At 40.4% G+C, this 12,316-nt stretch overlaps 1 protein-coding gene and 1 pseudogene across 4 annotated transcripts in view; both read left to right on the top strand.

The window, feature by feature from the left end:
* The window catches only part of SCN2A (sodium voltage-gated channel alpha subunit 2), a 195,908-nt gene that overhangs the window by 79,477 nt on the left and 104,115 nt on the right, over positions 1-12,316 (top strand). The window lies entirely within an intron of this gene.
* LOC116810728 (microtubule-associated protein RP/EB family member 1-like) lies at positions 8,195-11,524 on the top strand (annotated as a pseudogene).

Below are 12,316 nucleotides of genomic sequence, written 5' to 3'. Positions count from 1 at the left end.
ATTCCAAAGTTATTGGGCCATAGTACTTTTGTGTTAAGTGCCTTGCCCTCCAAGGTAACTAATTTTAATTAAAAAAAATGTCTGGACACATATTTTGACATGTTTTTCTGAAAATATATTTATAATATGAGCCCAACAAAGACAAATAGATTCATTCCTGGTGCTAAAAAGAGACAAGAAAACTTCTACGCCATTGCTCTTGAATGCTTTCTTCATTGTAGTCCAAGAAACTGTGATTAGTTGTATTTTAAAAGTGAGCCAGATTTCACTGGTAAGATCTTTCCTTACTTCATCTTCTCCTTTGACACCTTTTGATTTGGTTATACAAATGCAGGTTAGGCCCCATTATTAATTCAGTACCACATATTTATGAAGACCCCACATTATGCAATCAGCACTAGAGACTGGAAGGTTTTCATCAAGCCCAGTAGGCCCACAGTGAAAAGGGATCAGTCTCAGTCACTCATCAGGAAGCCAACATGTTCTGTGACCACCTTCTGGATGTTGAATTATCTCTAATCCAGAGTTTATGTCAATGATCTTAAAAATTAGTTCAATTCTGGCCAGGTGTGGTGGCTCATGCCTGTAATCCCAGTACTTTGGAAGGCTGAGGTGGGTGGATCACGAGGTCAGGAGATGGAGACCATCCTGGTTAACATGGTGAAACCCTGTCTCTACTAAAAATACAAAAAATTAGACAGGCATCGACAGAGCAAGACTCCATCTCAAAAAAATAAAAATAAAAATTAGTTTAATTCTGTCTTCATTTTTTCGTACTTAGTAAAAGATAATGTAATGCCTGGTGTTTTTTTAAGGCAATCATAGAATCTGGAGGTTGAAAATATTTGGGGAATTATACATTCTAATTATTCAGACAGGCATCCTTACTGCAGTATCTGCTGGTAATTGAGGATTATTTCATATTTAAAAATACTCATTTTTATGCAAATCTCAGAATTTGAACATTGTTACTTATAATTATTAAAAAGTAAATTGAGAAACAATAAAATGTTAAAGAGCTTATTTGAGCAAATGGTAATTCTTGAATCAGCTCCAAACCAAAAGTGGTTCTGAGGCCACTTGAGAGAACTCAAAGAGAAAGCTTTTACAGGGAGAATGTGGAAATAAAGCAAAGGAAATATTTAATATTGGTTACAATTATATAGTTGCCTTATTTGGTCTATCTTGCTGAAAAGTTCCTACTTATATTACTACGTGAGTTGGCAGCTTCTGATTGGTTAGCCTTAAGTTTCATTTCTCTTTAGGCATTTATAAGAAATAGTTCAAGTCGAGTTTTGCATATGTTTGCAAATCAAGCAAAGTTTAGGTTACTTCTGAGGGCCACTTGGATTTGTCTGCTCAGAAATTCTTCAAGCCTGATCTGTTTTAGTTTACTTCAACATATTTTATCAACATTTTGCTTTCTATAACATTCATAGTAACCTTAGATCTGCCTTCTAGAATCGACAGAGGCTATTTCACCCCCAGCCTCTCTTCAACATGAGTTTGCTCAATGCTGCTTCTATTTGAAATCTTCTGTTATTCAGCTCTTTTACTGAGTATCTACTTTCTGCAAGGCATTGCTTTATGTACTGCAAGAGTTACAAAGAGGAGTACATCATAATCTTACTTGAAGGCAATTACTTAAATAGAAAAAATGGTGTATGAAAAACAAATGTTCTTAAGCTTGAAAAAGTGAAAGGGTGTACCCAGCTGGAAGGATGTGAAACTGTGCGTGGAAAACGTATTTGAGATTTAAACTGCTACTGTCTCCTGGGTTGAATTGGTGTCATGAACTTCAGGTAGTGAAAATAGCTTAAACAATACCCCTGAAGTGGAAACACAGAGATTACTGTGAAAATTTAGAAGACTGTGAGCACATTATATTTTGTCTGTACCATAAGACACCAGTAGAGTATATTCGTTCATTGTCATGCTGCCATAAAGAACTGCCTGAGACTGGGAAATTTATAAAGGAAAGAGGTTTAATTGATTCAAAGTTTGGCATGACTGGGGAAGCCTCAGGAAACTTACTATCATGGCAAAAGGCAAAAAGGAGGCAAGGCACCTTTTTCTCGAGGCGGCAGGAAGAAGTGCTGAGCAAAGAGGGGAGAGCCCCTTATAAAACCATCAGATTTTGTAAGAACTCACTCATTATCACAAGAACAGCATTGGGGAAACCACCCCCATGGTTCAATTACCTCCACCTGGTCTCTCCCTTGACACGTGGGGATTATGGAGATTATGATTTAAGATGAGATTTGGGTGGGGACACAAAGCCTAACCCTGTCATAGGGGTTGGTAAGAGGGAAGACTAGAAAGGAAAGCTGGACTAGGCAAGGTGGCTCATGGCCATAATCCCAGCACTTTTTAAGGCCAAGGCAGGAGGATCACTTGAGCCAGGAGACCAGCCCTGGCAACACAGCAAAACCCCATCTCTACAAAATGTTAGAAAATTAGACAAGTATGGTGGTGTGCACTATAGTCCCAGCTACTTAGGAGGCTGAGATGGGAGGATCTCTTGAGCCTGGGAGGTCAAGGTTGCAGTGAGTCTTGATCACAACACTGCACTCCAGCATAGGCAACAGAGCAGAACCTTGTGAAAAAGAGAGAAAGAGCGAAAGAAAAAGAAAGAAAGCAAGAAAGAAAGGCAGACAAGAAGGAAGGAAGGAAGGGAGGGAGGGAGGGAGGGAGGAAGGAAGGGAGGGAGGGAGGGAGGAAGGAAGGAAGGAAGGATTCTTTACATGCCAGGAAGAGGAATCTTAGTGATGAGAAAACTGGGGCTCTGAGAGTTTGAGCCTCACTCAAGCTCACTGAGTTACTAAATGGCAGAACTGGATTTCAATCCCAATAATTTGATTCAAAACCCATACCCTTTCCCATATACCACATTATCTAGGAGGTGTCCTAAGAGTTCTGAAGGGGGAGATAGCTTCCAGCTCAGGAGATGAAGAGAGTCTTCTTAGAGCAAATGGTATTTGAGTTAATTTTGATAAGTTAATGTTGAATTCATTGGTTGAGATAGGGAAGACAATTCATTTCAAATGGAAGAAACTGAGCAAAGGTACAAAGGGGAGAAAGTGGAGAGATTGGGAACAGAAAATAATTAATCTTTGGTTGAACATCACCAAGAAGGTATAAAGGATGGAAAAGAAAGCTAAGATCAGAGCACAAAAGGATAACATATTTGAACTTTTAATTGGACTTAAATGATAAAGTTTTTAGACAGATTATTATTATAACTACAGCCAGGTTTTTAAAAATATTATATTAGTAATTATATATAAAATAGATGGATGAGAAACAAAGTGAAGAATGGAGATTATCTGTTTACAGTAGCCCAATTAATTGTAATAAAATATTGAATCTGGATGTTGGCAATGGCATGAGAAGGGAAGAGATAGATATGTAATTTCAGAAGCACAATTCACAGAACTTGATAGAGATTAGTGGAAGGAGGCGGGAGACAGATGACATTAATTCTGTGATATGGTTTGCCTGTGTCCCACCCAAATCTCTTCTGAATTCTCATTGTGAGAGGGACCCAGTGGGAGGTAACTGAATCATGTGGGCAGGTGTTTCCCATGCTGTTCTTGTGATAGTGAATAAATCTCATAAGATCTGATGGTTTTATAAGCAGGACTTTCCCTGCACAAGCCCTTTTTCTTTGCCTGCCACCATTCACGAAATATGTGACTTGCTCCTTCTTGCCTTCTGCCATGATTGTGAGGCCTCCCCAACCAACAGGTGGAACTGTAAGTCCATTAAACCTCTTTCTTTTGTAAATTGCCCAGTCTCAGGTATGTCTTTATCAGCAGCGTGAAAACAGACTAATATATTCTGTAAATTTGAATGCAGGAGATAGAACCTTTAAAAGCAATGGTAATTTGTCTTGGAAAGCCTATGTTTATCTCTACTATGTACTCAGACTATTGTAGAGCCTGGACCATAGAAGGTATGCAATACAATTATTTATCTATGTACTCAATCCCTACTCTATACCAGGGATTGTCCTAAGCACTAGCGATAGAGTAAAAAGAAAAGAAAAAGGTCTTGTTCTCATTAGTACAATAAACATCATGTTGTTTCACCCAAACTGGATCACCTCAGTCCCTTTTATTGTTATCTCTGTCTCCCTCTCCTGGCAGGTGTTTCTGCTTTTAAGAATCTGTACCTGTGTCTTGCTTTAGAGAACTGTCTTCAGATTATTTGAGTCATTTTTTCTCCTTCAGCACAAAGTCTGAAGTGCCGGGGAGTTTACGTGCCCCCACCCGTATCCTTAGCCAAAGACTGACTATTGCAGTATTATGAAAGTACAGATCCCTTGCTTCATATAGGGACAAACTCAAATACATAATTTGTACTCCAAAGTTGTCCTGTGGGATCATTATAAAGCCACCTTCTGTAGGGCTTTGTTGGGAATTACACCTTAGCTTGGCTCCTTCCCCATCCAGACCTGCAGCTTTACCCACTCCTTTCCTGATTGATCTTAGGAGTACTTCCTTAACTAATCACTTTCCCATTAAGCCACATCTCAGTGTCTGTCTCTGGGGAACCTGACCTAAGACATGTAGTCTACATTGCAGTGTACAGAGACAAATAATAAACAATATAAATAATTATTAATAAGTTTCATACTAGACAAGGCATGTTGGCTCATGCCTTTAATCCCAGCCAATTGGAAGGCCAAGGCAGTAGAATTGCTTAAAGCCAGGAGTTCAAGACCAGCCTGGCCAACATAGCAAGACCCTCATCTCTACAAATGAAATAAATTAGCCAGGCATGGTGGCATGTGCCTGTAGTTCTGGCTACTTGGGATGCTGAGGTGGGAGGATCACTGGAGCCCAGGAGGTCGAGGCTGCAGTGAACTTTGCCACTACACACTAGCCTGGGCAACAGAGCAAGACCCTATCTCTAAAAAAATAGATATTATATTAGGGAAAGTTGAAGTTATAGAGGGAAATAAGGAAGGAGATGTGGTTAGAGTGTGTGAAAGTCTGTGTGTGTGTGTTCAGTTGTAGGGTATGGTGTTCAATTTTATATAGCATGGTTGGGGAAGGCATCACTGGGAAGGTCCTATTTGAGCAAAGACTAGTAGGTGCAAGGGAATGAGCCATGCAAATTTCTGGGAGTAAAGCATTTCAAGCAGAGATGAAAGCAAGTGCAAAGCCATGAGCTCGGAGTGTGTCTGGAGTGCTTGGCAAGAAGTAGCCATGTGAGAAAGTACAGGGCAGGAGACAACATTAGAGAAGGAAGTGGGGGGGTGGGCAGACCTTGCAGGCCAACACAAGCCGTGGTTCATACTTTGACCTTTCCTCTGAGTAAATAGAGAGCCACTGTAGAGTTCTGAGCAGAATAGTGACTCGACTGTTTCTGCATTTCAAAGGAATCTGGCTACTACATTGAGAATAAACTGAAGGAGGCCAAAATTAAGCATGGAGACCTATTTAGAAATTATTACCATGGCTGGCTTCATGGGCAGTCACACAAGGCTCCATGCTAAGAAGGGCCCCACACATGGGGCCTAATGCTCTGCAGTCACCATCTTGGTAATTTTAATAATTTGCGTTTGAATTTAGGTTTTGTAAGTGAAAGTCATGGGACTATGGGGCGTGTTCTGGTACTTCCTGCTGTGGATAGGTTCAAATCCACCTGCACCCCTGCCCCCTGCCCAGGCCACTCAGTGTCCCCTTCTTCACCTTTTCCCAGCAACTATTGCCACCCTCCAACAGCGAGAATGCTGGGTTGCTGCTGGGAAGATGTCTGTGTTCTGCTGCCCTTAAGCCTGTCGGGGATTTGGTCACAAGCTCAGGTCAAGTTGCAGTTAGGAATGCACCTCAGGCTGGAAGTGCCAAGGCAGGTGAGAGGCTCAGTGGGAGAGAGCTTTTCACCCACTTCTAATCCAGGCATGTCAGGTGCAGAGTTGCAATGCTTTGGGGGATTGACCTTCCACCAGTTTGGGTGGCAGGCTCATGGGAAGGGTAGAATGACTTCTCTGACCCCAATTGAGGGCAGGTTGCTTCAGTCCAGAAACTGGTGGGAAGGGGAATTTGGCAGTGGGGGACAGGGGCAGACATTATCTTCTGCTCTGAATCAGGGACGCTCATATGGCTCTATGTTTGCCCTGCAAGTGTTTCCCTGCTCCAGTGAGTACAACATTAAATAGCAAATAAAAACCATCAGATCAGTAGACAGTTTGCATAAATAAGAAAAAAGCTATGTTGTATCATCTTTTAATGGCCCCTTTTTCCTGCTACTTAAACAAGTGTCTCCCTCTTTTTTTTAGAGATGGGTCTTGCTATGTTGCTCAGGCTGGTCTCCAACTCCTAGCCTCAAGGAATCTTCCAGTTTCAGCCTGTGGAGTAGCTAGGATTACAGGTGCAAGGCACCACTCACAGCTGGGGCCTCAACATTATCAGTTTTGCACTGTACTTCATAAATTACTGGCCCTAGCAATTGCAGTGATCTAAGTGAATGATGGTGGCAACTTTAACCAGTGTGCTAATGGTATAGGAGGTGAGAAATGATTGGATTCAAGATATATTTTGAATATAGAACAAAAAGGTCACTAGAGGTTATGACATAGTGTATGAGAGAGAGAGAGAAAGGAATCAAGGATGGCTGTAAGGTTTTTTTACCTGAGGAACTTGACATTATTTGTTGAATACATAGATGATGTGTCCTGTTATGTATCTGCTCCTGAAATACATTGATGGTAATAAAGATGCAGTGGCAGAAGCAAATCATAGAGGTATTTCCTAGAGGTAGAAATATTAAGACTTGGTGACAGAGATCATAAATTAAAGGAAAGGGAGCGAAACAACTAAGTCAGGAAAAAATACTTCTAATTTAGGAAAAAAGAAGAAAAATGAAGGAAATGGAAATATTTAAGAAATGGTATAAATTTCTAAGGAAGATAAGTTCAATTTTGGAAATGTTCACTTGAGGCTCCAAGAACCTACAGCCCAGGAGACCTTAGCTATAGATTGTTGGGAATATGTGATAGGATCCTGAATGAGCACTCAGGACTAGGAATCTATGTTGAAGGCGTCATATAAGTGTAAGCTGGAGTCACAAGAATGGTTAACTCATCAATAAATGAATATGAAGAGAGATGTATACAGTATTGCAGAAGAGAGTTCCTTGTAAGTGTGTAAGCTCATCCTCCATGCCTGGGATAAGAGTACATTCATTATGGTGCATGTGAAGGTATTGAGAAAACAACTTCTGCTTTCTGGCAGAGGTTAAGCTAGCCCCATAATAGCAATAGCAAGATTATAAGGGGAAACCATGTTATTTGTACTGGGTCACAAATTTGTCTAATAGCAGTGGACCTGTGGGATTCTATAAACATCTTAGGTATAGAAAGGGATCCAGTGGCTTTTAGAAAATCAGACTTATATCATATTTCCCTTCTTAACTTGTAGCTCAGTGGTGCATTTCTCACCCTGGGGGAAAAATGGAACATGGACTATATTTAGTATTTGAAATCAGACACATGTGAATTTAAACTCTGGCTCAGTGTGGCAATGGCAAGTTATTAAACATCCATATACCCTGATCACTCCCACATTTGAAAAGTGACAACAATACTGCTTCCTTCACGAATAATGCAAGGATCAATAAGATAACAAATCAAGAAGCTAGTAGTGTGCCACAGTTTAGGTAGTGTTGACATTACATGAAGAAATGAACCCATGGTCTCCTATGATCTCCTTCACTCCTCTCTAGTTCTCTCTCTCTCTCTCTCTCTCTCTTTCTTTCTCTCTCTCTCTCTGTTTCTCTCTCTCTCTCATACACACAGGCATGCATACATACACTTTGGAATGTAGCTATTTTTTGAGCATTGTTTTATTATTATTTTATTTATTTATTTTTTGAGACGGAGTCTCGCTCTGTCGCCCAGGTTGGAGTACAGTGGTGCGATCTCGGCTCACTAAAAGCTCCGCCTCCTGGGTTCATGCCATTCTCCTGCCTCAGCCTCCCTAGTAGGTGGGACTACAGGTGCCCACCACCATGCCTGGCTAATTGTTTGTATTTTTAGTAGAGACGGGGTTTCACCATGTTAGCAGGATGGTCTCGATCTCCTGACCTCGTGGTCTGCCCGCCTCGGCCTCCCAAAGTGCTGGGATTACAGGCGTGAGCCACTGCGCCCGGCCTGTTATTATTATTATTATTATTATTATTATTATTATTATTATTTCAAAGACCTTCTGATCCTGGCTCTACCTGCTCATTCTGACATGGGGAAGATGCCCAGACATTCAGATCTACTGTTCCACTGAGGAGTTTAGAGGCTGCTTTTTCTCCCCCATAAAAGAGAACGGGGACTGAGCGAAAAATTTTAGGTAGAAGTCTTTGATGAAAAGAAGAAATGAGGAAAACTGAGCTGGAAATATTCAGGTATATCAAACAAGTGGAAATACCTCACCCTCATAAAGAGAACCATATCCTGGGAAAATTTCTTTCTTACCTGATTATTAAAATCCAGAATTGGAATTCTGTGATTCCAGCATAATCCATCCATCAAAACCAAACTACTATGTAATCAGATTAGAGGTGGCCTTCCTGCTGATGAGCCATTTAGAGACGGTTGAATGAATTCTTGGAAGTCTGCTAACATGCACTTAATACATCTGAAGGTTTTAAAACGTTGCAGCAATGTATTGCCAGTCTACCTACAGCAAAAGAAAAATGCTTCCATTAAAATATAGGTATATTTCTTTTATATAGTTAACTTATTTTTCCTAGGAAAGTTAGATGTAAAGTGATTATCTATAGACCGAATCATATTTCCCAGAGATCATCATAGTAAGACTGGTATGCATTTCTGTTAAAGAAAAGCAAAATGTGTCTTAGAACATAACAATCATTTAATGGAATATCTAAAGAATGTTGGTCAAGCATTTTGAACAAGATGAAGATGGAACCAGGGCTGGGTGTGGGCAGTAGACTGTTCCACCAGGAGCCAAAGATGACAGTGAACATATACTTGACATCAGTTACCAATGACAACCTAATTCTACGTGACATACTGGCCTGGATCAATGAGTCTCTTAAAGTTGAATTTGACAAAGATGGAACAATTGTGCTCAGGAGCTGCTTATTGTCACTTTATGGTCATTCTGTTCCCTGGCTCCATTGCCTTGAAGAAGGTGAAATTCCATGAATACATCCATAACTTCAAAATACTACAAGCAGTATTTTTAAGAGGGTGGGTGCTGACAAAGTAATTTCTGTGGACAATCAGTAAAAGGAAAGTTTCAGGACAATTTTGAATTCATTTAGCACTTTAAGAAGTTTTTTGATGCAAACTACAATGAAAAAGACTATAACCCTGTGGCTCCGGACAAGGTCAAGAAGCTGAAGTGGCTCCCTCCATTGTTGCTCCAGTTCTGAATAAACTGAAGTAACCTCTCAGCTCTAGCAATACAGCTCCACAGAGGACCATTTCCACAAATAACCGCAGCTTCTAAGGCTGGCCCCAGGGTGGTATTAAAAAATCCTGGTGTGGACAGTAGGAGTGCTGCAGGGTCAAATTGATGCCAGCAGGTCAGTGTATTGAAACTTGCCATTGAAGCCTTGGAGAAAGAGATTTCTACTTCAGAAAGCTAAGGAACAATGAATTGATTTGCCAGCAGAACGAGGGGCACAATGACCCTGTATTGCAGAGGACTGTAGACATTCTCTATGCCACAGATGAAGACGTCGTGATATCCGATGAAGGGGGCCCACAGGAGGAACAAGAAGAGTTTTAACAACCTGAACCAGCAGAGCCTTATCCGAATTCTGCACTCCAAATCTTGTGCTTAACTGTTAAATACTCCCTTTTATTATTCTTAGAAGACTCACTCATTTCTTTTTATAAGCATAAAGTATCTCTTTTTAAAGTGCACTTTGCAGAGTTTCACTCCTTTTTTGGTGGGTTTGAGTTAGGAGCTTTTACTGTGCAGCAGAGCAACGTTAACATCTAGTTAGTTCACCTGGGAAACAAAGAGGCTGACCATGGGGCTCACCATGTGCATGTAGGTAACATTGATTGCTGGAGAAGGTGTTAGGTAATATGCTGAGGTGGAGACCTCGGTACAGAAATGTAAAGACTGAATTGAATTTTAACCTAATGTGAAATCTTGGTAGAGAATTTTGTAATAAGTTAATGCCTAAAGAGTATTTAAAATATGCTTCCACATTCAAAATATCAAATGTAGCACATCAGGACATCTTATGTGTTTGACATTGCATGTTGGAAGGAAGGGCCAGACATCAGAATCTTTGGTACCTGGTGTCATCACAGGCCTTACAGGGCTGCTTGCAACCTCACAGGCCTAGACTTTGGCCCCCAAGGAAAGTTCTAAAGGTTGCTCTGTAAAGCCATTTGGTGTCATTGACCAACTGCATCCCGGCTAAAAAGCAAGAGGCATTGTTGCCTGGATGAACACAGGGTGTGTTTCAGCCCTGAGATTTTTGGGTTGAAAAGCTCTATTTTCATTGAGGATTTCTCTGGACATTTTTCCAATTATCTCTGAAATTTCTATGTATTATGCTTTTTTGGGAAATGAGGTGTGTCCAATTCTTCCATCTAACAACACTTTTGTGGATTTGCTCACATCTCTGAGATTCGAATGGAGGTTGTTTCCCATTTTACCATCCTTTAGTTTCACATTTAACATGTCACCAGTGGTGAATCCATAGAGGTCTGCAGCAAACTTGATCCTTGCCTCGTTGGAGGAAAGAATTTGGCTGAGGGGAAGAAGTAGGTTTAAGGCAGAGGGAGAGACCAAGGCAAGTTTTAGAGTAGGAGTAAGAGTCTATTAAAAAGTTTTAAAGCAGGAACAAAAGGAAGTAAAATATACTTGGTAAAAGGCCAAGCAGGCAACTTGAGAGATCCAAGTGCCCTGTTTGGCCCTTGACTTGAAGTTTTATACATTGGCCTGGTTATGGCCTGGTTACGGTATTTGCATTTCTCTTCCCTTTATTTTCTTTTGGAGCAGGCTGTACACATGTGCAGTGATCTGCCAGCACTTGGGAGGGGCAATATGTGCAGTGTGTTTACTGAAGTTGTGTGCATGCTCACTTGAGGCATTTTTCCTTTACCAGTAGAGTGTTCCTGAGAAAGTCATATACTAGTTAAACTCTGCCATTTTGCCTCTTAATGTGCATGCTTGAGCCCACTCGCCCAGTTCCTGAGATCTTATCAGGAAGCCGCTGATCACCAGCTTCAGGTGTTTTTTTTTAAGCCATTGGGGGACTGACTATCTTTACCTGGTGCTGGCTAAGACCAATTATTATTTTAGACAGTTTAGTAACCACCTGACCGTCACTTGATGGTTGCCTGACATTCCTGAGGGAGGGGCTCTCTACTTCCTTGCTCATGTCTGCCTAACTACCTATTCTAACATTGCTTCTCTTCTCTGCTCCCCTTGCCCACTGGGGACACCTCTTTGGGTTCTCAAAATTTGCAACTTGGAGCTGGAAGTGCAGCAGGCAGGTGGGCACACTGCAAATTCTTTGTGGACCTCTGGCAAAGGGAGTAATCAGGGAAGACTATGGTTACCTCTGCAAAGCTGGGGTGTTTTTGGTATCTGCTGTCCACAGCTCTCCAGTTCTCTGAATACTTTATCGGTACACTAATCTCTTAAGAGATAAAATTTATTAGTGTGTTACTAAAGGTTCATTTTCTTTTACAGAAAATACAGTACCATGTCTGAATTATTAATATTTAAAATGTGTTATTCCTTTACTCTCCCTCATTTGATTTGTGCACAATCTATTCCATCCTTTCGTTTGGCAGAAGTTTGCAAAATATGTGTCACTCACTGAGATTGTTCAGCCCCTGATGCATTTGTATTGATTTGTGTCTGGTGATAGCTTGTCCTAAAATGTGTGTAAAAAGTAAACATTTTATAACAAAATTGTTGTTTAACGGATGCTTTGTGTGGAATTCAGAGAAAAATCCAGATTCAGTGATTAACAATGCCAAAAAATGCAAGTAAATAGCCATTGTTCAAATGACAGTGGTGCTATTTCTCTTTTGTGGTTTTTTAGACTTTTGTTACCTAAAATTCTGTTTTATTAGCAACTCATTTTCCACCTGGTGTTTCTTGACAGGCTTTTTTTTTTTTTCTATTTTAAGTAGTTTCTAAATATTTTTTTTTTATTTCAAGAAAGAGAAAAAAGAATATTGCTCAATGCAGCTAATATAAAAATAAAGTATAAAAAATAAGTTAGTTTCATATTGGAACTAAACCTAGCATTTAAAAAAAAACAGCTTTTCTGACCAGTAAACACTGAACTTGAGTTCTTCATATTCTACTAT

The sequence above is a fragment of the Hylobates moloch genome, unplaced genomic scaffold (assembly GCF_009828535.3).
Source record: "Hylobates moloch isolate HMO894 unplaced genomic scaffold, HMol_V3 SCAFFOLD_1, whole genome shotgun sequence".
Lineage (NCBI taxonomy): Eukaryota > Metazoa > Chordata > Mammalia > Primates > Hylobatidae > Hylobates > Hylobates moloch.
Note: the sequence above shows the minus strand (reverse complement) of the source record. Positions and strands in the feature narration are given on the sequence as shown.